The sequence below is a fragment of the Protopterus annectens genome, chromosome 1.part1 (assembly GCF_019279795.1).
Source record: "Protopterus annectens isolate FY-2018-M chromosome 1.part1, PAN1.0, whole genome shotgun sequence".
Taxonomy (NCBI): Eukaryota; Metazoa; Chordata; order Ceratodontiformes; family Protopteridae; genus Protopterus; species Protopterus annectens.
The window spans coordinates 299,791,070-299,816,964 of record NC_056726.1 but is presented as its reverse complement, the minus strand read 5'-3'; the positions used below and the strand labels follow the sequence as shown (position 1 = coordinate 299,816,964).

Here is a 25,895-nt window from a genome sequence, read left to right as displayed (position 1 = left end):
CCAGACACAGCAAAAACCCCAGGTTTCAGTCCCAGGGGACAGACAGAACTAAGCAGTGGAGAGCCTCCACTTCCAGATCTGGGAGTAATAAGACCCCCCCCCCCATGGTAAACTGTCTCAATGACTTCCTTTTAAAATTTTCAAGCACTTATCAACTGACTGCCCCTTTGAGGGGAAAGATTGTTCTTCATGCAAAGAATTGGGATCTCATTACCCAGGACAAATGGGTTTTAAATATAGTGTCCCAGGGATACAGATTTCATTTCTACACATTGCCAACACCAAGCAGGTAGCCTGACCTACCCCAAAATGAGTGAGCAGAGGCCCAAAAACAAGTACTTTCTCTCTTAAGCATGGGGGGCTATTCAACTGGTACCAGAAGTGGAAAATGGACAAGGTTTTTACTTAAGACTTTTCCTGGTACCCAGAAAAGGCAATTCATGGCGTCCTATCCTGGACCTGTCTACTCTAAACACCTTTTTCGAGATTCCAAAATTCAAGATGCTGACTCTTCACCAATTGTTTCCTATGCTGGGCAAAGACTCCCGGTTGGCAACACTAGATTTAAAAGAAGCATACCTGCCCATCCCAATCAGGGAATCTTGCAGAAGATGCCTATGCTTCAAAGCAGGCTGTACGCACTATCAGATGTTCATCGTGCATACAGCTGCAGTCATAACAGATGGGTTCTCCTGCTGTCAGGCGGGTCCTTGGTCGGCCGAATTCCAAAGTCTAGGTCCGGCGTCGGTTGTCGTTGCTTTCTTTCCTGACGTCAGTGCGACAGGGGTATATAAGACACAGCCGATGCCATTTTCTCCAGTCTTTTTTGCCGCGCGGTGCCTGAAGCAGAAGCAGTTCGCAAGTGCCGGTCGGCCAGCTCCTGAAATTACGAAAATTTGGAAACCGAAGTCTTCTTTAAAGCTAAGTACCCTGTTGAAACTTTTCTTGCCTCAGACCGATGTCAGACAAAGTTAACAATTGTATTTCTTGTGGGAAGCAAATACCGCATAAGGATTTCCATTCCCTCTGTATACCTTGTTTAGGCCCAGACCACGACGTCTCGGGCTGTCACTTTTGTGCTACTTTCACTAAACGCACTATTAAGCGTCGGGCGGAGTTCGCCCAGCACCTTTTTGGTAAAGCTTTTGATTATAAAATTTCGTCGGAGACTCCCACTACCGTTTTGTCCAAAAAACGCAAGGACAAAGACTGACACGCGAGGTCCGTGGTCTCCACCGACACCACGCCAAAACAAACTGCACGTGGTCCGGTTCTCAGCGTGGCGCCTACGCAGCCCCTGACTACCGACGACACTTCTCTGGCGGTGTCTTCTGTAACCGAGACCGCAGGTGCCTCAGCCCATACCCTGACTACAGCTACCGAAGCCACTGTGAGTGTTGAGCCTCTTAATGTGGACAGGCCCACTTCCACCCATGGTGTCTTCAGACCCTCATCTTCCTTTTCCATAAAGGCCTTTACTAAGTCCAAACCAGCCATGCATCCCAAGAGGCCTGTTGCACAGGGTCCATCTCCAGGTCCCATGCCTAAAAGCAGATGCTCAAAATGGCTGAGGATTTAATTATTCTTATCAGGGGTTCCCAACCCCCTCTGGACAAGAGAACCAGAGTGGAGGAAGATTCTCCCTCTTCTGACCAGAGCTCCATTATTTCAGAACATTCTGATGAAGAGGAACACTCGTACTCCCCTTTTGAAGATTCTGATGCAGAGCAGTCCATTCCTTCTGCATCTCCCCCAGAGGATTTTTCTTTTGGGGAAACCTTGCATACCTTGAGGGAACACTTCCATTGGGAAGGCCAAGATTTTTCAGATTCCAAGAAAAGACTTAGGGAATTTCTTTTGCTACCTCAGCACAGACCTCTGGCGATTCCTCCTGTCTTGGACATACTTGATGTTTACTCGGAGGCTTGCCTTAATCCTGATTCCCTGCCTCCTGCCCCAGTCAAGCCTGATAGGTACTACAGAGTTCCTAACTCACACCAATTTCTTTACAAAAGCCATAATGCTGACCCTGAAACCATTTCTCAAGGCCCCAAGGGAATGAGGGCCTCTACTGCTAAGAATCCATTACCTTCCGAAAGAGAGTCTAGATCCTTAGAAAGGTGGGGAAAAAAGGTATATACCTCTGCCACCCTAGCCATGAGGGCCTTAAATTGTCAGTTCTATATGCTTAAATATCAGCAGTTTCTGTTATCACAATTAAGGAATAAAATGTCACAACCTGAACAACCAGATTTGAAGGAGTTGCAGGATATGATGCATAGTGCAGAAGAAGTGGGTAAACACACCTTACAATGTGGCTATGATGCTCTAGAGGCCTCAAGTAGAGCTGCTGTTACAGGATCAGTCATTCGTAGACATGCCTGGCTTAGGGAACAAACCTTGCCTGATCATGTTAAAGCTAAACTACTAGATGCTCCTTTACAAAAGGATGTATTATTTGGTACTAATGCTGAGGAGATACTACGGAAAATGGAAGAAAAAGCTAAATCTATGCAAACAGTCAAAGCTTTTCTACAGGTACAACCACCACGTTTTAGCAGAAATTGGCCTTCAAAAAACTGGTCCTTTCCAGCCACGGACAAGCCCCAAAGAGGTAGATACAGGCGCACAAGGGGCAGAGGACAATCTCAAGGATCATATAGAGGCAGACAATGGCAAACTCCAGCACCAAGAGGTGGCGAAGACAGTGCACAACAATACAGGAAACAAACCCAATGACTTTCTCCTTTGCATGCCAAGCAAGTCTCAGCTGGCAGCACCCTTGGGAGGAAAGCTGACATTATTTTCAAAAAATTGGCATATTATCACAACAGACAAATGGATCCTGGACATTATAAACAGAGGCTACAGATTTCATTTTCACACTCTTCCAAAAATGAGAGGCATGCCGAACCTGCCACACAATCAAAGGGCAGAGGCTCAAATACAAATTTCAAAGCTCATGGACATGAAAGCTGTTCAAGAGGTACCTACTCACGAACAAGGTCAAGGTTTTTATTCCAGACTATTCCTGGTACCAAGGAAGGGAACTGATTGGAGACCCATTTTGGACTTATCCATCCTAAACACATTTCTACTCATACCAAAATTCAAGATGCTCACCTTACAGCAGCTTCTTCCCAAGCTGGGCAAGGAGTCTTGGCTGGTAACATTGGACCTCAAGGAGGCATACCTGCATGTCCCAATCAGGCAAAGCTGCAGAAGATACCTCAGATTTCTTGCAGGTTTAATCCACTATCAATTCTCTGCATTGCCCTTTGGCTTATCTACTGCGCCCAGAGTATTCACGAAATGCCTGGCATCAGTAATTGCCTACTGCAGACTTCAAGGGATACAAATTTACCCTTATTTGGACGACTGCCTGATCCAAGCGGACAACAAAAACATACTTCTGGAACATCTGGCTTATGTAACCCGGTTATTGAATTCTCTGGGATACACAGTCAACAAAGAGAAATCCAGGCTAACACCATCTCAGAAAATAATTTTCCTGGGTGCCAACTTGGACACAAACACCCAGATGGCCTATCTTACGCCAGAAAAACAGGGGCAACTAACTCAGTACTTCAAAATACTAGCAAATTGTACCAGGCTAACTGCAAGGAAAATCCTGCAGGCTCTGGGCTTCATGGCATCTTGCATTCTTCTAATCCCATGTGCAAAGTTGCATATGAGGAAACTTCAATGGTACCTAAAAAACCTATGGTCTCAACACAGCCACAGTTTGGAAACAATAATACCACTAATCCCATGTTTGCAAAAGGAATTTCTATGGTGGGTCCAAGCATGCCAAACAAACGCAGGTCTACCATTCTGCAAGCCTCAAGCAAATCAATTCATCACAACAGACGCCTCAGACTACGCCTGGGGGGCACACATGACAGACAGGTGCATTCAGGGCAAATGGTCCCAAAAGGAAAAGCACCTTCACATCAATCAAAAGGAAATGCTAGCAGTGATAAATGCAATTACAACTTTCAAGGACCTCCTGCATCCAGGGCAATTATTGATAAGAACAGACAACACCACAGTAATGTGGTACATAAACAAACAAGGAGGAACACATTCATACCCCCTGTGCAGGCTGGCCATGTCACTTTGGAACTTGGCTCTGGAATGGCAAATCGAACTTCAAGCACAGTACCTGCCAGGTTTGGAAAACTCACTGGCAGACAATCTAAGCAGAAATATGACAGACCCGCACGAATGGAAGTTGCATCCTCAAGTGTTTTCAAATATAATCCAAGCGTGGGGAAAGCCAGACATAGATCTCTTTGCCTCCCACAGGAATCATCAATTGACAAAATTCTGCTCAAGGACATTCCACCCAAAGGCCTGGAGAGTGGACGCCCTTTCTTTCAGTTGGGCAGCACAGACCGTTTATGCCTTCCCACCTTTGCCTCTTCTGCCCAAGGTGCTCTTGAAAGCAAGAGCAGACAGACCGAAGATGGTACTGATTGCTCCAGACTGGCCAAGACAACACTGGTACCCACTCCTGAGGAGCCTAACACATTCTCCTCCCTGCACCCTACCTCTAATGCCTCTTCTACTGACTCAGCACAGCTACAAAACTCTTCACAGTCAGCTGAAAACACTCAATCTGGCTGCATGGAAAATTCCTTAACACCACAACAGACCCTACTATCCAAGGAGGTGCAGGATGTCATTTTGGAGGCCAGAAGGCCATCTACTAGAAAGGCTTACTCGGCAAAATGGAAACGGTTTTGCGCTTGGAATGAGAAAAAAGGCCAGGATCCTAGAAAACTGAATTTGCCTCAGATATTACAGTATCTAGCTGAGCTGTTGAACAGTGGACTTTCATTTTCCTCCATCAAAATCCATGCCTCAGCCATTTCTGCAGAATACAACACTGATCCACCCTTATTCTCTCACCCACTCTTAAGACAGTTCCTCAGAGGGGCTAAGAATATAAGACCTCCAAGGAAACAACCAATACCAGCCTGGGATCTTAATTACATTCTAGAAAAATTAACATTGCCTCCCTTTGAACCAGCTGCCTCAACAGATTTGCAATATTTGTCCTGGAAAACAGCTTTCCTTCTGGCCATTACCTCAGCTCGTAGGGTTTCAGAACTACAAGCCCTCATGGCTGTGCAGCCCTTTCTCATCTTCCATCAGGATAGGGTTTCCCTACGAACCAACCCGTCATTTATGCCTAAGGTAGTATCCAGGTTAGCTTTGAATCAGGCCATACACTTACCTACCTTTTACCCCAATCCTCAAAACAAAGGGGAAAGGCTGCTACATTCCTTAGACATCCATAGACAGCTATGTTACTATTTGGACAGAACAAAGCCTTTCAGGAAATCAGAACAACTCTTTGTGTCCTATGCTGTAGGAGCTCAAGGGAAGCCAATTTCCAAACAGACAATTTCAAAATGGATAGGCCACTGCATACGATTTTGTTACTCCTTTCATGGTAAATCTGTACCTGCAGGCATCAGATCCCACTCCACAAGGGCCACAGCTACCTCTGCAGCCTTCCTCAGAGGAGTCCCTTCCAAAGATATTTTGGAGGCAGCCACTTGGAGTTCTGTGCATACCTTCACTAAACACTGCCACCTACCTTTATACTCCAAAACTAGAGCAGGCTTTGCCACTGCTGTGTTGCAGGGCATTCTGGCTCCTCCCAGTTCCACCTAGTGCCTACCACCCTGTGCGTAGCTTTGGGATTCTACCCATCTGTTATGACTGCAGCTGTATGCACTATGAACATAGTACAGTTTTGTACCTACCATAAATGTAGATGTTCGAGTGCTAATACAGCTGCAGTCCAGTTTTCCCTCCCACCTTCCCCTCTGTGTACAGACCTAGTGGCTAACACCTCATCTTACATCTTGATTGGGTTATCCTTCTATGATGTATTTGCTTGCAACTACTGGTTTTTGATTATATTGCTATGCATGATTATATATTAGATATATATATATATATATATATATATATATATATATATATATATATTTTTTTTTTATATATATATATATATTGCCTTCCTTATGGGGGCACCTGACATCTGGGGCAAGAAAGACTGAAGAAAATGGCGTCGGCTGTGTCTTGTATACCCCTGTCGCACTGACGTCAGGAAAGAAAGCGACGACAACCGACGCCGAACCTAGACTTTGGAATTCGGCCGACCGAGGACCCGCCTGACGGCAGGAGAACACATCTGTTATGACTGCAGCTGTATTAGCACTCGAACATCTACATTTATGGTAGGTACAAAACTGTACTTTCTCTGCACTGCCCTTTAGCTTATCTACTGCGCCCAGGGTATTCAGAAAGTGCCTAGCTCCAGTTAATGCATTTTGTAGGCAAAGAAATATTCAAATATACCTATACCTGGACGATTGTCTAATTCAGGCAGAAAGCCAGGACATACTTTTGAATCATCTGGCCTTTGTATAAAGAGTTCTAACTTGTCTGGGGTACACCATAAATGAAAAGAAATCACACCTGGTACCCTGTCAACAAATTATATTCCTGGGAGCAAGCTTGAGTACAACTTCCCAGATGGCTTACCTCACGCCAGAGAAACAAATTCATTTGACAACCTACTTCAAACAAGTGGCCACAAAAACCCTGCTATCTGCAAGACAAATACTGCAAGCTTTGGGGTTCATGGCCTCCTGCATTCTTCTAATTCCATATGCAAGACTGCATATGAGGAAACTAAAGTGATATCTAAAAAGCCTATGGTGTCAACATTCTCAAGACCTAGAAACAATGATTCCTATCATACCTTGCCTACGCCTAGAGTTCCTTTGGTGGACAGAGGCCTGCCACCAAATCAAGGGACTACCTTTCACACCACCCCCTGCCGCCCCAACCCTAACAACAGACTCATCAGACTATGCATGGGGGGGGGGCTCACCTGGCAGGGAAGTGCATTCAGGGCAAATGGAACCCAAGTCAAATGCACCTGCATATCAATCAAAAAGAAATGTTAGCTGTACAGAATGCTCGGACAGCCTTCAAGGACCACATTCTTCCAGGACAACTAATGGTAAAGACGGACAACACCACTGTTATGTGGTACATAAACAAGCAGTAGGGTACACATTCTTACCCTCACTGCAGACTAGCCATGGCATTGTGGAACATAGCCTTGAGCTACCAAGTGCACCTACAAGCTCAATTACTGCCATGAAAATTAAATACACTGGCAGACGGACTAAACGGAAACCTCATGGACCCATACGAGTGGAAACTGGAACCAAGGATTTTCAACATGTTGACAAGGAAATGGGGGAGCCCAGATATAGACTCGTTTGCTTCTCCCCAGAACTACCAATTGGACAAATTTTGCACAAGGCCCCCCCACAAACAAGCCTGGAAAGTGGATGCTCTGTCCTTCAGCTGGAAAAAACTATCAGTCTATGCCTTCCCCCTCTGCCTCTGCTCTCCAAAGCACTACTAAAAATCAAACAGGACAAACCAAGGATGATTTTGATTGCTCCAGACAGGCCGCGCCAACACTGGTACCACCTCCTGCGCAGTGTGGCACCTTCCTCAGACTCCTTCCCTGCTTTCTCAGCAGGAGAACCAGATTCTGAACCCTCAGCTTCTAACACTGAACCTTGCAGCCTGGCTAATTACTTAATCTCTCCTTTACCACCCCTCAGCAAATCTGTGATGGATGTCATTTTAAAGGCAAGGAGGCCTACTACTAGAAAATCTTATTTTGAAAAATGGAAAAGATCCTGTGCCTGGAACCAATCTCAAGGGATGAGCACAGCAGCGCCCAATTTACCTCAGATTTTACAGTACTTGGCTGAGATGCTTCACAAGGGCCTGTCTTTTTCCTCCATTAAAATCCACGCCTCAGCCATTTCAGCTCATTGTAAAACAGGACCTCCCCTCTTCTCTCATCCACTGCTCAAGCAGTTCCTCAGAGGAGCCAAAAATTTGAGACCACCCAGGAGAGCTCCAACCCCAGTCTGGGACCTTAACTTTGTCTTGGAGAAACTCACTCTACTTCCTTTCGAGCCAGCTGCTACTACAGTCTTAAAATTTCTTTCTTGGAAAACAGCTTTCCCTTTAGCAATCACTTCAGCTAGAAGGGTATCTGCATTACAGGCCCTTATGGCAGTGGAGCCTTTCATCATCTTTCATGCGGACAGGGTGTCCTTCAGAACCAATCCATCCTTCATGCCCAAGGCGGTATCCAGTGTGGCTCTTAATCAGTCCATTCATTTGCCAACCTTCTTTCCCAATCTACAAAATAAAGGGGAACGGATACTGCATTCCTTAGATGTGCACAGATAACTTAGATTCTACTTGGACAGGACTAATCCTCAAAGGAAATCTGAACAACTGCTGGTGGCATTTGCTGCAGGGGCAGAGGGGAAGGCTATTTCAAAGCAAACCATTTCTAAATGGATAGGCCATTGCATTAATTTCTGCTATAAGCGCCATGGAAAACCTGACCAAAGGGGATCAGACCTCACTCCACCAGGGCTGCATCTACCTCTACAGCCTTTCTCAGAGGCGTCCCTAACAGGGACATCCTAGAAGCTGATACCTGGAGTTCTGTACATACTTTCACCAAGCATTATCATTTGCCAATTTTCTCTAAATCCAGAGCTAGTTTGCCACTGCAGTCTTGCAGGGCCTTATAGCTGGCCCTAATGCTATCTAAATTCCTCCTCCCAACCATAGCTTTGGGAATCTACCCAAATGTAATGACTGCAACAGTGAAACACAAAGAACATAGTACAGTTGTGTACACTTACCATAAATGTAGTTGTTCGAGTGTATTCATTGTTGCCGTCCTGGTTACCCTCCCTCCAGCCTCCTAACTTTTGACTATACCTCTGCTTTCATTTGCTATACTTAAAAGCCTTTTTGGTGTGTGTGCTTTTTTGTTGGAGATATATCTTTGTACATTTATATTTAATTGCTTCCCATTAGGGGGGCACCTGACATCTGGGGCAAGAAAAACTGATGTAATGGCGTTGGCTGCATGTTTTATACCCCTGACGTCATGGAAGCAGGGACAGCAACCGACACAGGACCCAAGACTTTGTTAATCAGGCCGACTGAGGGCTGCCTGCAAGCAGATAACCCAAATGTAATCACTGCAGCAGTGAATACACTCTAACATCTACATTTATGGTAAGTGTACACAACTGTACTTTTCTCCTATAATTGCTTATTTTACTAACATAGGTTTTGGCTGCTTTCTCATGAATAGGTTTGGCACGTACACACAATCTTTTTCAGTTGTTAAATACTGCTGTGGAACAGTAGTCCAGTTGCTTATTTGCACTTTAAAATTAATATGGTCTGTTCTTTCCATTTTCTGTGGTACAGCAGACCATGTCCAGTTTTCTCTGGGGGTACTCCATTTTCTCATTCTTGCCACTTTTTGAAATGGCTCTTTTATGAAGCCTAATGCCAGCCTTTTCATTTTGCCCTCTGAATTTTATAATTTTATCATCCTGTTGAAATAGCAAGTTAAAGCCTGTTTTTCCAGCTTTTTGTTTTGTCTGTATATATATCAGTGTTTCATTTGTTTTAAAGACCTCTGAATGCATTTGATTTATTTTTCCTCTAAATTATTAGAAGCCATCTGTTGAACATTTTTTGCTGAAGAACTGCAAGATTCTTCCCAGCTAGAGTTTCTCATCTCCTTTTCTGCTTGGATTTCAGTTACTTTGTACAAATTTCTTCTTTACTGGCATCCAGATGATGTAATCATATGCCAGTAACTGAATTTTATCCAATTTGATAGTGACTTTTATTTGCTGCTGTAATTTTCACACTTGCAGAGCTCTCATCAGCCTATTAAGTGTGCAGCCATCTTGGAAACTTTTTGATAGTGCTTTTATATAAAAAAAGAAGTTCAACCATTTCTTTATCTTCTAATTCTGTATAAAAAAGTACACATTTTTTTCTGTAATTTTTTTGTTTGCGACCACATGAAAAATATCTCACTTTTTGCCCCTTTTACTTTTCCTTGTTGTACTCAGCAATGTGTTTCCAAACTTTGATAAATTTATAGTGCATATAAACTTTATGTAGGCCTCTATGGGGTAGGTCATATTTATATTTTCACATACTCATGTGAGTATGTGACTGCCTAGATCTATCATAGTTGTACATATTGTAAATATTTTGCATCTGTTTCCAATGTTTATTCCTTCTCATTTTTGTATGTGCTACTTTCTATTTTTTCCTCATTGCAGCATGCTGACATATACATGCTTTGTTTTGTAATAACTGTATATTCCAAATAAATGCTTTCTCTTTTTGACTCCCTGAGCTTAAGCTGAAAATGGGCCATTGGGATCAGAGTTATGTCCAAGTTTATGAATGAATGAATGAATAGTGGCCTCTTCCTAATACTTTCCTCCCACCCAAATTGTTTCATCTTCTTAAGACATTTTTTTCCAATTAATTTTAATCCAGCTGGCAAAGATTTGCATGCCTGCCAACACCCTTGGATTTGGGATTTTCTCCAAGGTAAACAAAATGAAAGGACAAAAGTCTCAGTATCCAGTGTTTGATGTACAGGTGAAAAAATGCTCATGAAGTTCTCTTCTAACCAGAGTTCTGGTCCATAGATGATTACTTTGAGTAACTTACATACATCATTCATAGGACTCGACCATTACCACAGCCTTTCCATTTATTTGATCCATCTTTTTCTTGTTCCTATCTGGCTGTATTTTTTAAAAACATCTATTACATTTTTCTCTCCATTAAGACTCTAAAGTGCCACTCTGTTTATTAAGTTTACTTAAAACCAGTTACCAGCATTAACATTTGGATTACAAATTCCAAAACTGGGCAAGGCTTACTTTGGTTTTCTGCTACTTTGTCCATAATGGTTAACATATATGTGTACTGGAAAGAGATAAGGAGCCAATAGACATATCTTGTCTTACCACTTTATCTCAAGTTCATCTGTTAGATGCCCTTCTGAGAAAATTTTCACCAATCTCAGTCCGAGATGTGCAATTCTTCAGTGATTGTGATAGCATCCTGATGTTCTTCGTGTTCCACTTTTGCAGTCATCACACTTGGGTTATCTGCCTGCAGGTGTAGCCCTCAGTTGGACCGAATACCAGAGACTTAGTATTTCTGTGTCGGATACTGTTGCTTCTTCCAGGTCGTCAGGGGTATAAAAACAGGCAGCTGATGCTATTACATCAGTCTTTATTGCTGAGGAGGAGCCCGAAGCAGAAGTAGTCCGCAAGTGCCAATCGGCCACTACCTGAATTTTTCGTTTCAGTTGAATAATCCTGAAGTCTTCTAAAGCTAAGTACCTTGTTGGGGATCCTTGTTTCCTACTCTAAAAGTTAACAATTTTCTTGCCTGTGGATACCTCGCAGAGATTTTTATTATTACTGCGTCACCTGTTTAGGCCCAGACCATGACATCCCTTGCTTCAGTTTTGTGCCTTATTTAATGCCCGAACCATTTGTCGTCGGGCTATCTTTGTCGCTAAATTCTTTCAGTCTCTATCTACGTATTCTGAAATGGCTTCGGTAAGCCATCCGACTACCGATCTTCCGAAAAAACATAAAGATAAAGACAGAGACGGACCGCATAGGTCCAAAACTGCCGATGCTTACATTAAGCTAGTCGCCAGTCCGCCAGTACTCAGTGAGGTGCCTTTGCAGCCCCTGGATTCACAGGTCTCTGCTGAGACCCATTTGGAGTCCGGTATGCCATGATGCTTCTTCGACTATGGAACCAGCAGATGTCTCTACTTTAGATGGGTCCAGAGCTGCTGTGCAGGCACCGGCTTCTGAGGGAGTTTTTTTTCCTACCGATGTTCAAATCAAACCGACGGCTTCTTTTTTTAACCAAAACTACCAAGTTTCTTAGGCCGAGAGTACGCACTATGCCTAGAAAACCAATGACCAGAGCGTATGCTGAGGCACCCATGCCACATAAATGCCTAGAATGGCTGAAGACCTTATTACGCTGATTAGGGGAAGCTAGCCTTTCCCAGCTAAGAGACAAAGACTCCAGCCCCCTTCAGGTTCTACAGACCAGGAGTCCGATGTCTCTGACCTTTCTGATTATGAAGACATGCCATTATCCGCCTATGATGATTCAGATGCAGAGGAATCCATTCCCTCCAGAGGATTTCTCTTTTGGTGAAACCTTGCTTACTTTGAGAGCATTTCCATTGGGAATGCCAAGACTATCCTCAGTCCAAAAAGAGACTCAGAATTTTGAGAGTTGCCTCAACACAGGCCTTCAGCTATACCCCCTGTCCTGGATGTTGTGGATGATGTTTTCATGGAATCCATTCTTACTCCAGACACTTTACCTCTGGCCCCCTAGGAAACCAGAGAGGTACTACAGAGTACCTGATTCTCACAAGTTTCTTTTCAAGAATCCTACTACTGATCCAGAGATGATTTCCCAGGGACCTAAAGGTATTAAGGCTACTACAGCCAAAAATCCTATCCCTTCAGACAGGGATTCCAGAGCTTTGGACAGATGGGGTAAAGAAGGTGTATACCTCTGCAACTCTTGGTATCAGGGCATTGAATTGCCACTTTCAGATGCTGAAGTACCAGCAACATGTTATGGAACTTATTAAACAAAAAGTGGTAATGTTTCCAGATTGTGCAGAAAATAAAGAATTGCAGGAGCTTATACACTCTGCAAACCAAGTTAGTAAGCATACTTTGCAGTGTGGCTTTGATGTTCTGTAAGCATCTTACAGGGCAGCAGTCACTGGCTCTGTACTGAGAAGACATGCTTGGCTGAAGGAGCAGGCCTTGCCAGATCATGTCATATCTAATTTGCTAGGCACTCCTTTAAATAAGGACCGTTTGTTTGGCACCAAAGCAGAAGTTGCTCTTAAAAAAAGATGGAAGAAAAGGCTAAATTTATGCAAACTGTTAAAGAATTCCTACAAGTGCTACCACCTAGATTCAGTAGGCATTGCCCTTCAAAACACTGGTCCTTTCCATCCCCCTCCAGGCCTTCCCAAACAAAACCCAGGGAAATAAACCACCCAGACTACAGTCTCAAGGTATGCAGAGATGTAAGCAATGGAGTGCCCCCACCCCTAGAGCAGGGGAGTGGTAAGCCACCTCCTTATGGAAAAAGCTCACAGTGACTTCTCAACGCTCCTTCCCAGGCCTGCCCAATTGCTTGTGCCCCTAGGAGGAAAACTTGCCCTTCATGCAAAAAACTGGATGTCCATCACTCAGAACCGATGGGTCCTCAACATTGTAAGCCAGGGGTACAAATTTTATTTCCATTCACTGCCAACCCCATGTGGTTTCCAGACCTTCCTCCAAACCAGTGGACAGAGACTCAAAACCACGTACTTTCCCTGCTCAATATCAGAGCTATTCAGCCTGTTCCAGTAGAACAGAGAGGGGTCAAGGATTTTACTCCAGACTATTCCTGGTACCCAGGAAAGAGGGCTCTCGGCGCCCAATCATGTATCTTTCAATTCTCAACACCTTCCTGGTGGTACCAAAATTCAAGATGCGTACCCTGCAACAGCTTCTCCCTATGTTAGCCAAGGATGCCTGGTTAGTCACCCTAGACTTAAAAGAAGCCTATCTGCACATCCCCGTAAGGGGAGTCATGCAGGAAATATTTATGTTTCAGGGCAGGGTCTATGTATTATCAGTTCTCTGCACTTCCCTTTGGCGTATCTACTGCACCCAGGGTATTCACAAAATGCCTGGCTCCAGCCATTACATACTGCAGGCAGAGAAATATCAAAATTTACCCGTACTTGGACGACTGCGTGATTCAGGCAGACAGGAGTTGCTGCTTCAGCACCTGACATTTGTAAAAAGCCTTCTAACTTCATTGGGGTACACCATCAACGAAAGTAAATCGCAACTGGTACCCAGTCAAAAGATTATATTCCTGGGAGCAAGCTTGAACACAACTTCCCAGATGGCATTCCTCACTTCAGTAAAACAGGTCTGTCTGACAGACTACTTCAAACAAATGGCCACCAGAACCCAGCTAACTGCAAGCCCTAGGGTTTATGGCCTTGTGTATTCTGCTAATTCCATATGCAAGACTGCATATGAGGAAACTTCAATGGTACTTAAGTCTTTGGTGCCAACATTCTCAGGACCTGGAAACAGTCGTTCCTATCATACCTTGTCTAAGGACAGAGTTCCTTTAGTGGGCAGAGCATGCAATCACAACAAGGGACTGCATTTTACCCAACCCCATGCCGTCCAGACCCTAACCTCAGATGCATCAGATTATGCATGGGGGGGCTCACTTTCCCCATCTGACCCTTATCTCAAGAGTGTTACTCAAGATAAAATGACAGGCCAAAGACCATTCTGATTGCCCTGGACTGGCCACACCAGCACTGGTACCCACTCCTGCGCAGTCTGACAATGGTGCCACCCTGGCACCTACAGCAGACCCCAACCCTGCTTTCTCAGCAGGAGGGACAGATTTTGCATCCACAATTGCAAACTCTAAATCTTGCAGCCTGGCTTATTCCTTAAATACCCAATGGCAACCCTAAGCAAGCAGTTGCTGGATGTCATCCTTGAAGCCAGAAGACCCAGTACTAGGAAATCCTATGCTGAAAAGTTTAAAAGGTATTGTTCTTGGATTCAGTCTAAAGAAATGGACACAGCGCTGCCCTCCTTACCTCTAATCTTGGACTACCTAGCAGAATTACTACACAGAGGCCTGTCCTTCTCCTCCATCAAGATCCATGCCTTTGCCATTTCGGCTCATTAAAATACTGAGCTACCTCTATTCTGTCACCCTCTCAAACAGTTCCTGAGAGGGGCATAAAACTTAAGGCCACCAAGGAGAGCACCCACCCCCGCTTGGGACCTTAACTTTGTTCTGGAAAAGCTCACACTTCCTCCTTTTGAACCTGCTGCTTCAGCAGAGTTAAAATTCCTCTCTTGGAAAACCGGCTTGCTTCTAGCCATCACTTCAGCTAAAAGAGTGTTTGACTTACAAGCACTGATGGCTGTGGAACCCTTCATTATTTTCCATGCTGACAGGCTTTCCCTCAGAACTAACCCTTCCTTTACGACTAAAGTGGTGTCCAGTATATGGCTCTCAACTAATCCATCCATTTGCCGACCTTTTTCCCTAATCCTCAAAATAAAGGGGAAAGGATTCTGCACTCTTTGTACGTGCACAGACCGCTCAGGTTCTACCTTGATAGGACTAAGCCTTTCAGAAAATCTGACCAGCTGCTAGTCAGCTTTGCAACAGGGGCAGAGGACAAGGCCATTTCAAAACAAACCATTTCCAAATGGATAGCACATTGTATCCATTTCTGCTACAAGCACCACAGAAAACCAACCCCGCAGGGGGTCAGAACACATTCCACTAGAGCTACATCTACCTCTTCAGCATTTCTCAGGGGAGTCCCTACAAGGGACATACTGGAAGCTGCTACCTGGAGTTCTCTACACACCTTCACCAAGCATTACCACCTGCCTATCTTTTCCAAATCCAGGGCAGAATTTGCTACAGCAGTCTTGCAAGGCCTACTAGCCAGCCCTAACTCTTGCCTCCACCCTTCCTCAGCTTTGGGAATCAACCCAAGTGTGTTGACTGCAAAAGTGAAACACGAAGAACATAGTACAGTTGTGTACACTTACTATAAATGTAGATGTTCGAGTGTATTCACTGTTGCAGTCCTGGTTTCCCTCCCTCCAGCCCCCTGGTTTTCTCTATCTCTTTAGCTCTCCTCTCTATGACTATTCCTACTACTGGTATTTACTTTTTACTGGTGGTGTTTTCCCCACCATATACTAGCTCCCTATTTGGGGGCTCCTGTCATTTGGAGCAAGAAAAACTGATGTAATGGAGTCTGCTGCCTGTTTTATACCCCTGACGTCATGGAAGAAGCGACAGCATCCGACGCAGAAATACCAAGTCTCTGGTATTCAGGCCGACTGACGGCTACCTGCAGGCAGATAACCCAAGTGTGATGACTGCAATAGTGAATACACTGTAACATCTACATTTATGGTAAGAGTACAGAACTGTACTTTATGCTGACTTTATGGCGAGACCATGCTTTCAACTGTTAATCGTCAAATACTACCTCAGAGTCTTTAAACATATCAAATCTTTTGTGTCCTATGAGTGGCATGTTTTTTAATGTAATCAAATACAAGACTATTTGATCTTTGTCTGATGGCATACTGATGCATCACATCTTCTCCCATCTGTTTCTTTAACATCCAAAATCAAGCTAGAAAAAAATGTGGGGGGGCTATCCAACAGTGTGAAAGGATTGTACATCTTGCTGCCCCTTTTGTTTCTTTTAGGAAATAAACACCATAATTCCATGGTTCAAGGATTTAGAAGAATTAAAATTTCATTTTATCTGAATTTGTTCAGCATTATTTTTGTGCATTCTTTCTCATGTGCAGTATGGATCTCTTTACCGGTCCCATCAGGACTTGGTACTTCCATTTTCCTTTGCTATCTAATGTGCTGCTGGAATGTTAAGCCCAGAACATTTATGTTGTAGTTCCTTATTCTTGTTTCCCCTATGATCTTTGTAGTTCAAGACATACCATAGAATAATTCAAATTATACAACGACCCAGCGTGCACGTTGTAAATCAGACTTATACTAATGGGAAAAGGTCTGGTCGCCCGGACTTTTTCCATTAGTATAAGTCTTTTTTTAACAGCAACGGAGAACGCAAGATCTCCGTTGCTTTTTACATATGTTAAAGGAGTTTAACATAGCGAGACAGCTTTAAAAAGGCAACGGAGATCTTGCTGAGATTCTCCGTTGCTTTTTTTAAAGCTGTCTTGCTGTGTTAAACTTCTTTAACATAGCAAGACAGTTTGTAAAAAGCAATGGAGATCTTGCTTTCTCCGTTGCTTCCACCCACAGCTCTGGTCTGCTGTGTAAGTATACGCATGTGCAGTACATCAGAACTGCCGCAGAATACCAGACAGCTGTGGAAGGGCTGCATGGAGGCATTATACAATGCCATTATTTTTTTTTTATTAAATAATGTCATTGTATAATAGCAATAACCCACTTCTGGGTGTGGGTAATGCTGGATTTACCCACGGTTGTCTTTGTTTGGCCACTCTGGCTTCGCCCTCGTGACCAAACCACACCAACCGTGGGTAAATTCAGCATTACCCACACCCAGGCGTGGGTTATTGCTATATTATAATTTCCTACAAATAGATGTTTATCCTGTATATGATGCTACCAATGTCCACACCTTTTGTATCCTTCTCATTCATTTTTTAATATTGTTCCATCTACCCCAAGATTTTTTTTTCTCATTTCGACAAAAAACACAAATTATTCCTGATCTCCTTTATTTCGGTATAACTACTACTGTATTTTTTCAACCAAGCTCTGTTACGTTTACAGCATAACATTCCTTATTGAACCTCATTTCCTTTTCTGTTTCCCTTGTAGTTCTTTTCTGACAACATCATCTTCTTTCTGCTGTTCCTGTTGGGGGTCGCCACAGCGGATCATCTGTTTACATTTCTTCCTGTCCTCTGCATATAGCTCTTTCACACCAACCACCTGCATGTCCTCTCTCACCACATCCATAAGCCTTATCTTAGGCCTTCCTCTTTTCCTCTTACCTGGCAGCTCCATCCTTAGCATCCTTTTCCCAATATACCCAGCATCCCTCCTCAGCACATGTCCAAACCAACGCAATCTCGCCTCTCTTGCATTGTCTCCAAACTGTCCAACCTGAGCTGACCCTCTAATATAGTTGATTCCTAATCCTGTCCGTCCTAGTCACACCCAGTGCAAATCTTAACATCTTTAACTCTGCCACATCCAGCTCTGACTCCTGCCTTTTCGTCAGTGCCACTATCTCCAACCCATATAACATAGCTGGTCTCACTACCCTCTTGTAGACTTTCCCTTTCACTCTTACTGGTACCAGTCTGTCACAAATCACTCCTGACACTCTTCTCCACCCTGCCTGTACTCTCTTCTTCACCTCTCTTCCATACTCACCATTACTATGAACTGTTGATCCCAAGTACTTAAACTCATCCACCTTTACCAACTCTACTCCTTGCATCCTCACCTTTCCTCTACCCTCCCTCACATTTACACACATATATTCTGACAACGCCATTGTATAATTGTTAGAATAGGTTGCACAAGGAAATGCTTATTTAGCACATCCTCAACCTTTTGGTCTTTAATCTTATAAATTTGTTTTTATAAGCATTCTGTAAAGTTTTTTAAATTTAATTTAATCTGCCTTTTACATTCATAATAATTGTCCATATTATGTCTGATACTGTTTCAGCATTTAGTATGAAAGATGCATTGAGAGTAAGGTTATCACTTCGTCCTAACTCTGATGTTAAATTATAAACCATTATTCCATTTCAGGAAAAATGAGTTACTGATGCAACTGTAATGGCGATACAGCTATACCCATTAGTTTACCCTGGATTGCCTGAGCCGTTAGCTGGATACAATGTCTAACAATAAACATCAGATTTCCTTCACATTTTTTCCTTACCTTCCCCCATGGTAGCACACTTTTTTGACTTGCATTCGGTAGTTTCGTATGCACTGAAACACCACAGGCTAATACTAGTGTTAACAAAAATCTACATTTGAAAGGTTACAGCTAGGCATGGTTTGTGTTTCGGATTCCTGTTTAAATGAGCATGTTTGATTTTGTGGTGATCATGATGCATGTTGAGTTGTGAAATGGCAGATGTATTCATTTTACATTACACCTTTATCAGGAATGTTCACTTTCAGAGAAGGCAAATACATGCTAGACATCCTCATTCTTTGTTTGATATCACATTGTGAGCTTTTCACATTAATATACAGTTTGTTCTGTTTTTTGATCAGAGTTGATGAAAATATTCATTTCTTTTTGTTTTTTTATTTTTTTTTTTATTTAATTTTTATTTATTTATTTTTTTTTTTGCTGATTGTGTTACTTCAGGATGTGCAAGTATTTTGGAATAGATAAATAGCCAGTACTAATATTCTGAGTCCTACCTGTGTACAGCAGCTAACTTCTATAAAATGCTCATGTCCTTGAATGATGCTATGGCCTTCAGATCTGTCTGTGCTCCTTGCTTTAATCTTTGAAGGCTTTTATCATATCTCGCATTTTTGATAATATCTCACACTTTTGATAATGCAAGTCTCGACAACTGGAAAATTTAAAGTGCAGTATAACTCCAATTACTGCAGTTTTCAAAACTTGTACACACATTAAGCAATTTCCCTGTACCTCATACTCCTGCTTGTGTGTATATACTAAATAAAATGTCTGTACTTTTGAGTAAGGGGAGTAGTCTATGATACCAGTTTGTACACACATCACTTTATTGATAAGAGAATCATTACAGTCCTTTAACTTTAAGGTAACCTGTGATCTGATGTCCTTTTCTTTCTTCAACGCATGAGTTTGGATCCGATTCTCGGACGCATTCTCTAGACTTTGAATCCAACTTTTGAGTTCCTCCCTCTTCCCATATTGCCTCAGTCCACCCGCAATACCTCAGATCTCGTTTGCCACCATTGTGCTCAATCGCAGGCTCCTCTCTCGAGTGAGAAATTAGTGAATTCTTTGTGAGTAATTGCATATTTTTACTAAAAATTTCTTCTCAATCCATTCTTACTTGACATACCTATCCTCTCTCAAGATTCGTGACAGCGTTGGGCTTTATACTACTTTTTTTATAGCATCTCTCTCATAGCATGGTTAGTATGTTTTCTCCACTTTTTCTTTCTGCTAAAAAAAAATGTCCCTGTTTTGCCTCTGGTTGTTACTCTTCCTACATCCTGTCATGTCTGAAAAACCGACAGGGTTCAAAAATGAACTTAATGTGGGCACAAAATTCCAACCTCTGATGCCCACAAGGAGTGTATTTATTGTCTCAGAGCTGGCCACTTGGATACCAACTGCAGCATCTGTTCCACATCTAATCCTAGGGATTGGGCTGACCCACACAACAGATTGATTTTGAAAGGCCTACTTTCTGCTGCTACAGCTTCAACTTGTGGGGCTCAAACCCCTGCCAGATGATCTAAGTTTTCTCCTTTGGAACAAAAAAAATGCTCCCCATCGAAGTCCCCTAGGACTTTGTCAGAACCACCGGCTAAGATCTGAAAATCCTTAGATTTAATGTTGCCGGATCCAAAGGTCCGATCTTCCAATCCAAAACCTTCCGATCTTATAATTATATCGGCCAGTCATACGGCACCTACTGTGGATCCCTGACCCTTGGATCCAAAGCCTGGCACCACTCATAGAATTTGTACACCACAGTATTTGCTAAACCAAATTAGTCCTACTCTATATTCTCCATTTTTACAGACTTCAAAGAAACTTTCAAGACCACAATCCATCACATCCTCCAGATCCTTCAGAAGTTTATCAGGAGCAGATGTGGATAGGATGAGCTCAGATCCAGATAGTGATCATACTTGGTCCGTCCCCTATTGGATCTGTGAGCCTTCCAGCTAAATCTTATACTATTCTCTTTCTCACCTTCTCTGATCCATACCACTGTTTCAGAGCCCCAGGATCCAGAAACCCTGAGAGGTCCAGAGTCTGATCCAAAGAAGGTATCTTCAACTCTGGCATCTCTGACTAGTTCAGCTCTGATAACTTCAGAGTGAAACAGGTCCATGGAGTCAAAGTAATTGTGTCTGATCCATGGGTCTGGGATAGTCTCTGATGTTATCTAATCCGTACCTGCCCCTTTGAGCCTCTGGCAAGAGTCGTAATCTGCCTATACCATAAGCTTTGGCTCTGGTGCAGTTGGTTGCTGCTTCTCTGGGTCCATCTGCCTTAGAGATCATGGAGAGGGCTTTGTTTGTCTCTAGAGAACCACCACCTCATTCTTGGGATCCAGTTCCCATCCCCTCTTCAGTTCCGAGCTCTGGGTCAGTCAGGCCTAGTCCTCAGTGACAGCCAGTTTCAACTAGTTTCCAGGCAGTTCCTGTAGAGTAGCTCACCCTGTCTTGAGATACCTCCGCTGAACATCCACCCAGAGGAGATTCATTGGAAGAGAATGTGCAAGAGGAGGCACATAGATCCCTCCTTGGAATCTCTCAGAGGATACAATTTTTGATGAAAGAGAAGAGTCCCCCAGATGAACACCAGATGATATCTCATTTGGAGACGTAGAGATTTTCAGACAAAAGGGTGTTTGGTCTTCTGAAAATCCCTCTCCAGAGGAATTGATATTTTTGGAAGCTTTTGGTTCTGGCCCATCTGTGTCTTGGGTTAATCCCCCCCCCCCCCCCATGGTTGAACTCCCTGATTTAATTTCCTGCTGGGCATGGAAGGAGCCAGATACTGTTGAGCCCATTCCATAGAGACCTGATAAATCTTTAGCTCCACCCAAGGATATACCCACTGGAGCAAAGGAGTCCCAGTAGTAGATGCTATGGTGGTGGCAGCAACCACAAAGAAAGAGCTAGCAGAGCAGAACTCTTCTGTCCACCCACCAAACAGGGAGTCTAGGAATCTGGACGGATTTGGAATATAACTCTTTGCCTTTTGGAGACCTGTGTCTTGAGATCTCTTAATTACCTGGCACATTTCACGAGGCTGCAGAGAGGTTTGACCAAGTACTCTGAATCCATGTCTGGAGAGGATTTCAAAAGAGCATCCTCCCAGTTGGGCCAGTCTGTTGTCAATTTCCAGCATTTCGAGGTTAATCTCACACACAGCTGAAAGGCACTTCATGAGCTGCCGGTTCAGGTATTGCCCTAAGGAGACATGCCTGGATGCATCTATGTCACTTTACAGAGCCTTTTAAGATGTCCTTTATCAATGCCCCCCTTCGATGGTGCATCCTTATTTGGTCCATCAGTAAAAAAGACACTTGTTCACAATCAGCAAGAAGAAAATACTCTATCTGCCATGGGAATAAAGTTTTCTACTCTGCACTGAACCTTCTTCAGGAATCAGAGGTGGTAACATAATGTGGTTCCAGAAATCTGAGACCTGTCTAAGATTTGAGTTCCAGGGGCAGAGGAAGACGTTTCAATGGGGGATGTTGCCCTAGAGGCAGAGGATGCCTGCAAAATCAGGGTTTCTGTAGTTAGTTTCCAGACAAGACCCTTCCAGCACTCCAGAAGTGCTGCCTATCTATCTCTGGAGTCAGTTGGGGGAACGATTACCCTTGCACCCGAATGTCTGAAGAAATATAACAGAAGATTCCTGGGTACTAAGAATATCCAGAGGTTATTCCATTTTTCTGATTTCCCATTTCAAAAAGGGCAAAGATTCCAGATGTTCCACCCAGTCAGATGAAAGCAGCAGTGCTGCTAAACAGAGAGTCCTTTTGAACTTTTCTTTTTAGTGCCCAAAAAAACAGGGGACTTCACACCAATTCTGAATGCAAACTGAATCAATACGTAAGGAAGTCAAAGTACTAAATGGTCACGGTTCAGTTCATTTTGCCATTTTTTTCTCAAGGACAATTTGGATGTACTCCGTAGATCTTCAGGATATGTACTATCACATCAAAAATAGACAGGCGATCCAGAAGACATTTATATTTTCAGCTGGGACCCATTCATTACCATTTCAGAGCCCTGCCCTTTGGAATACTAAATGCGTGGCAGTGGTAGCTGCTCACCTAAAACTCGAAGGATTCAGAGTGTTTCCATATCTGGATGAGGGGCTCCTCACCACCCAATCCAGGCATTTCCTTCAACAGTCCAGGAACTATTTGCCATTCACTGGGGATAACAGTAAGTTATGCCAAATCAGACTTGACACCAGTTCAGAGCCTGCAGTTCATAGGTGCACATCTGAAGACAGTGCAAATAGCATCACTACCAATTCATCAAAATCCACACCCAGGCCTCAGGTTCATCAGCTTATCTTCCACCCATCTCCTTCAGCCAAATTAGTTAAAAGTCCTAGGATCCATGGCAGCAGCCATTGTGTTGTTTCTTTTAGTACAGTACTTTATGCGTGTTCTTTAATGGACTCTAGCTGTTCAGTGGTCTATTCTTCGACAACCCCTATCCTTTCCAGTCGAACTTACTCAGATTTGCAAATGACACATCCACTGGTGGATCCAGTTGGATGATATTAATCTAGGCCAACCTTTTGTTTTACCTCCCCCCAATGGCCATGACTACGGACACCTCCCAACTGGGATGGGATGGGGGTTATTTCCTGGGAAGGGTGGTTCAAGGCATGTGGTTTCCCCAAGAGACCAATATGTATATTAATGAACCAGAGGTGAAAGCAGCCCTTTTAGCACTGCAGGCATTTAAAGATGCTTTTTCTCTAGGGACTATTGCAATTCAAACTGACATCATGTCTGTTGTATGGTACATCCGCAAACAAGGTGGAACCCGATCTTTCCTCCTCTGCAGAGAGGCTATGGAAGTCATCTCTTCAAACCACTTTCTAGTTGCAGTGCACATACCAGGGAAAACCAACATGTTAGCAGACAAGTTAAGCAGATCCATTTTGATGCTGCACAAGTAGTCTCTCAATCAGTGTGTTGCTGAAGACATTTTTTATCGTTGGGGCCAACCTTGCTGTGATTTCTTTGCTTCCCCCAACAACAAGTGCAGCAGGTATTTTGCCCATATCCCCCCTCAGGCGGCATCACCGAGAGATTCTGTACTCCCCATTTGGCCCACTGGTGGTCTTTACGCTTATCCCCCCACTTCCCTTAATTTCCAAATGTCTACAGAAAGCAAAAGGGGTGAAGAGGTCAGTCATTCTCATCGCCCCCTTTTGGCCAAAAAAAGTATGGTTCCCCTTCATGTGGTCTCACCTTCGGTATCCTCCATGGATACTGTAATAATTTCCAGATCTCCTTTCACATTCCTCAGGAGTCAACTTTCCCAATATTCAAGCCCTCGAACTTAACCATATGATTTCTCCACTTCCAGTGATGGTCAAACAGCCCAGGCTTTCTTCCCCAATACATTCCATAATTGCAAAAAGACTCTACCAAGAAGGTTTATAAAATAGAATGGAAAAGATTCTCACATTGGGCATTGAAAAATGATTACCCTTTCTGTGCTCCAGATTCTGCAGTACTTGAAATTATTCCCTTGCTTCTTCCTAGTTATGCAAAGCATTTCTAAAAGGCATTTTCCTTCTTAGAACACCAGTAAAGGATCCTTCACCTCCCCGGGATCTGACTGTTGTGCTGCAAGGTTCAATTCCGAGACCTTTTGAACATTCAGCAAAAAATGACCTAAGATTTATTTCATGGAAAATGGTCGTCTTAGTAGCTATTACTTCTGCAGAGGGAATTTTTGAACTCTAGTCTTTATTCAACGCTCCCTTACATTATTTTCCATAAAGACAGGATTACCTTATGGCCAAACTATTCCTTTGTAGCTAAAATAGTTTCTGAAACAAACATTAAACCTATCCATTCATTTTCTGGTCTTATTTCCAAATTTCTCAAACAAAAGAGAATACATGTTACATCTCCTTGATGTGCCCAAACAGTTATGTTTTTATGTACACAGGACAAAGCAAATCAAAAAAATCATATCTGCTATTTGATTCTTTCTCACCAAAAAGGCTGGGTTGCCCTGTTTCAAAAGTTACTTTAGCTAAATGGATCACTGATTGCATTCCTTGGACCTATTCTCAACAAGGTATTTCCTCTACTAAGACCACCTAGAGCTCATTCAATTAGATCCATGGCTACTTCATTTGTTTTTCGGTCAAGAACATATATTGGTGGTGATTGTGCAGCGGCCACATTGTCCAGTGCTTACAACTTTGTTACTAATTTCAAATTGGATCTTATATCCTTGAGTAGGGCCATGTTTGGCTCGGCGGTACTCCAGAATATCCTTCCATGAGGGCCATCCAAGGTGAGTGTAGCTGGGGACTTTGTCCCATGTGGTGAAGAATTAAAAAGACAACATCAGATTTAAAAATTATGTTTGTTTGTGTCTTTCGGCTTTTCCCGGTTAGGGGTCGCCACAGCGGAACTCCAGTCCGCTAATGATTGGCAGTTGATTTTTACTTACCGGCTTGCCAGGCCTGACGCACAACCTTCAACGAAGGTACGCCCATTCACGCATGTCTCCACGCAGAAGACGCTCTAGCTGAGAATCGAACTGGACACTGTCTTACTGTGAGGTGACAACGCTACCGCAGCACCACCCCCGCGGTATAGATTTAAAAATTATGTACTCATCATAATTAGGCATCTGTGTTGTCCATTTTCATTCTTCCTCAACTTCCCATCCATCCATCCACAACCCCTTTATTCCCATTTTTACACATTTATTTTATTTATTTATTTATTTTACATTTGTTAACCAGGGGTTTCTGAGCCGAAAAGGCCCTTTTTCAGCAGAGGCACGGAGAGAAAAGCTCCACATAGAAAAATTACAGATACATTTAGACACTATCAGTATACACACAAATTACAAAAAACGTGCTTTTACAGTGGTATGCAGCACATCAACAGTTACAGTGGAGAGAACGAACAAAAAAATATTTAAAAATTAAAAAAGCCCACATGGGCTTGGGGTGTCACTTCAGCAGTAGCAGTCATCTAGAGACGAGTTTCACACAGTTGGGTGTCTAGCCCTGTCACGGTAGTTCTTCCACACCACATCCTCACACACTTACTCACACCTATGGCCAATCTATTGTCCAATCTACCTGATGAATGTCTTTGTAATTTAGAAGGAAACAGGAGCACCCAGAGGGAAACCCATGCGAACAAAGGGAGGACATGCAAACTCTGCACAGAAAGCACCCCAGATGAGAATCAAACCAAGGAACCTCTTTCTGTGAATTGAAAGTGTTATCTGCTGTGCCACTGTGCCGTCCCCTCCCCATCCTTAAATCTTCTGGAGAACCCTATTGGGCTGTTATTGGAACTTAAAGTTCTAGGTTTGAGCCCTTTCTTCTT

At 43.3% G+C, this 25,895-nt stretch overlaps 1 protein-coding gene across 8 annotated transcripts in view; it reads left to right on the top strand.

Moving 5' to 3' along the window:
* The window catches only part of TCF20 (transcription factor 20), a 2,163,179-nt gene that overhangs the window by 1,478,482 nt on the left and 658,802 nt on the right, over positions 1-25,895 (top strand). The window lies entirely within an intron of this gene.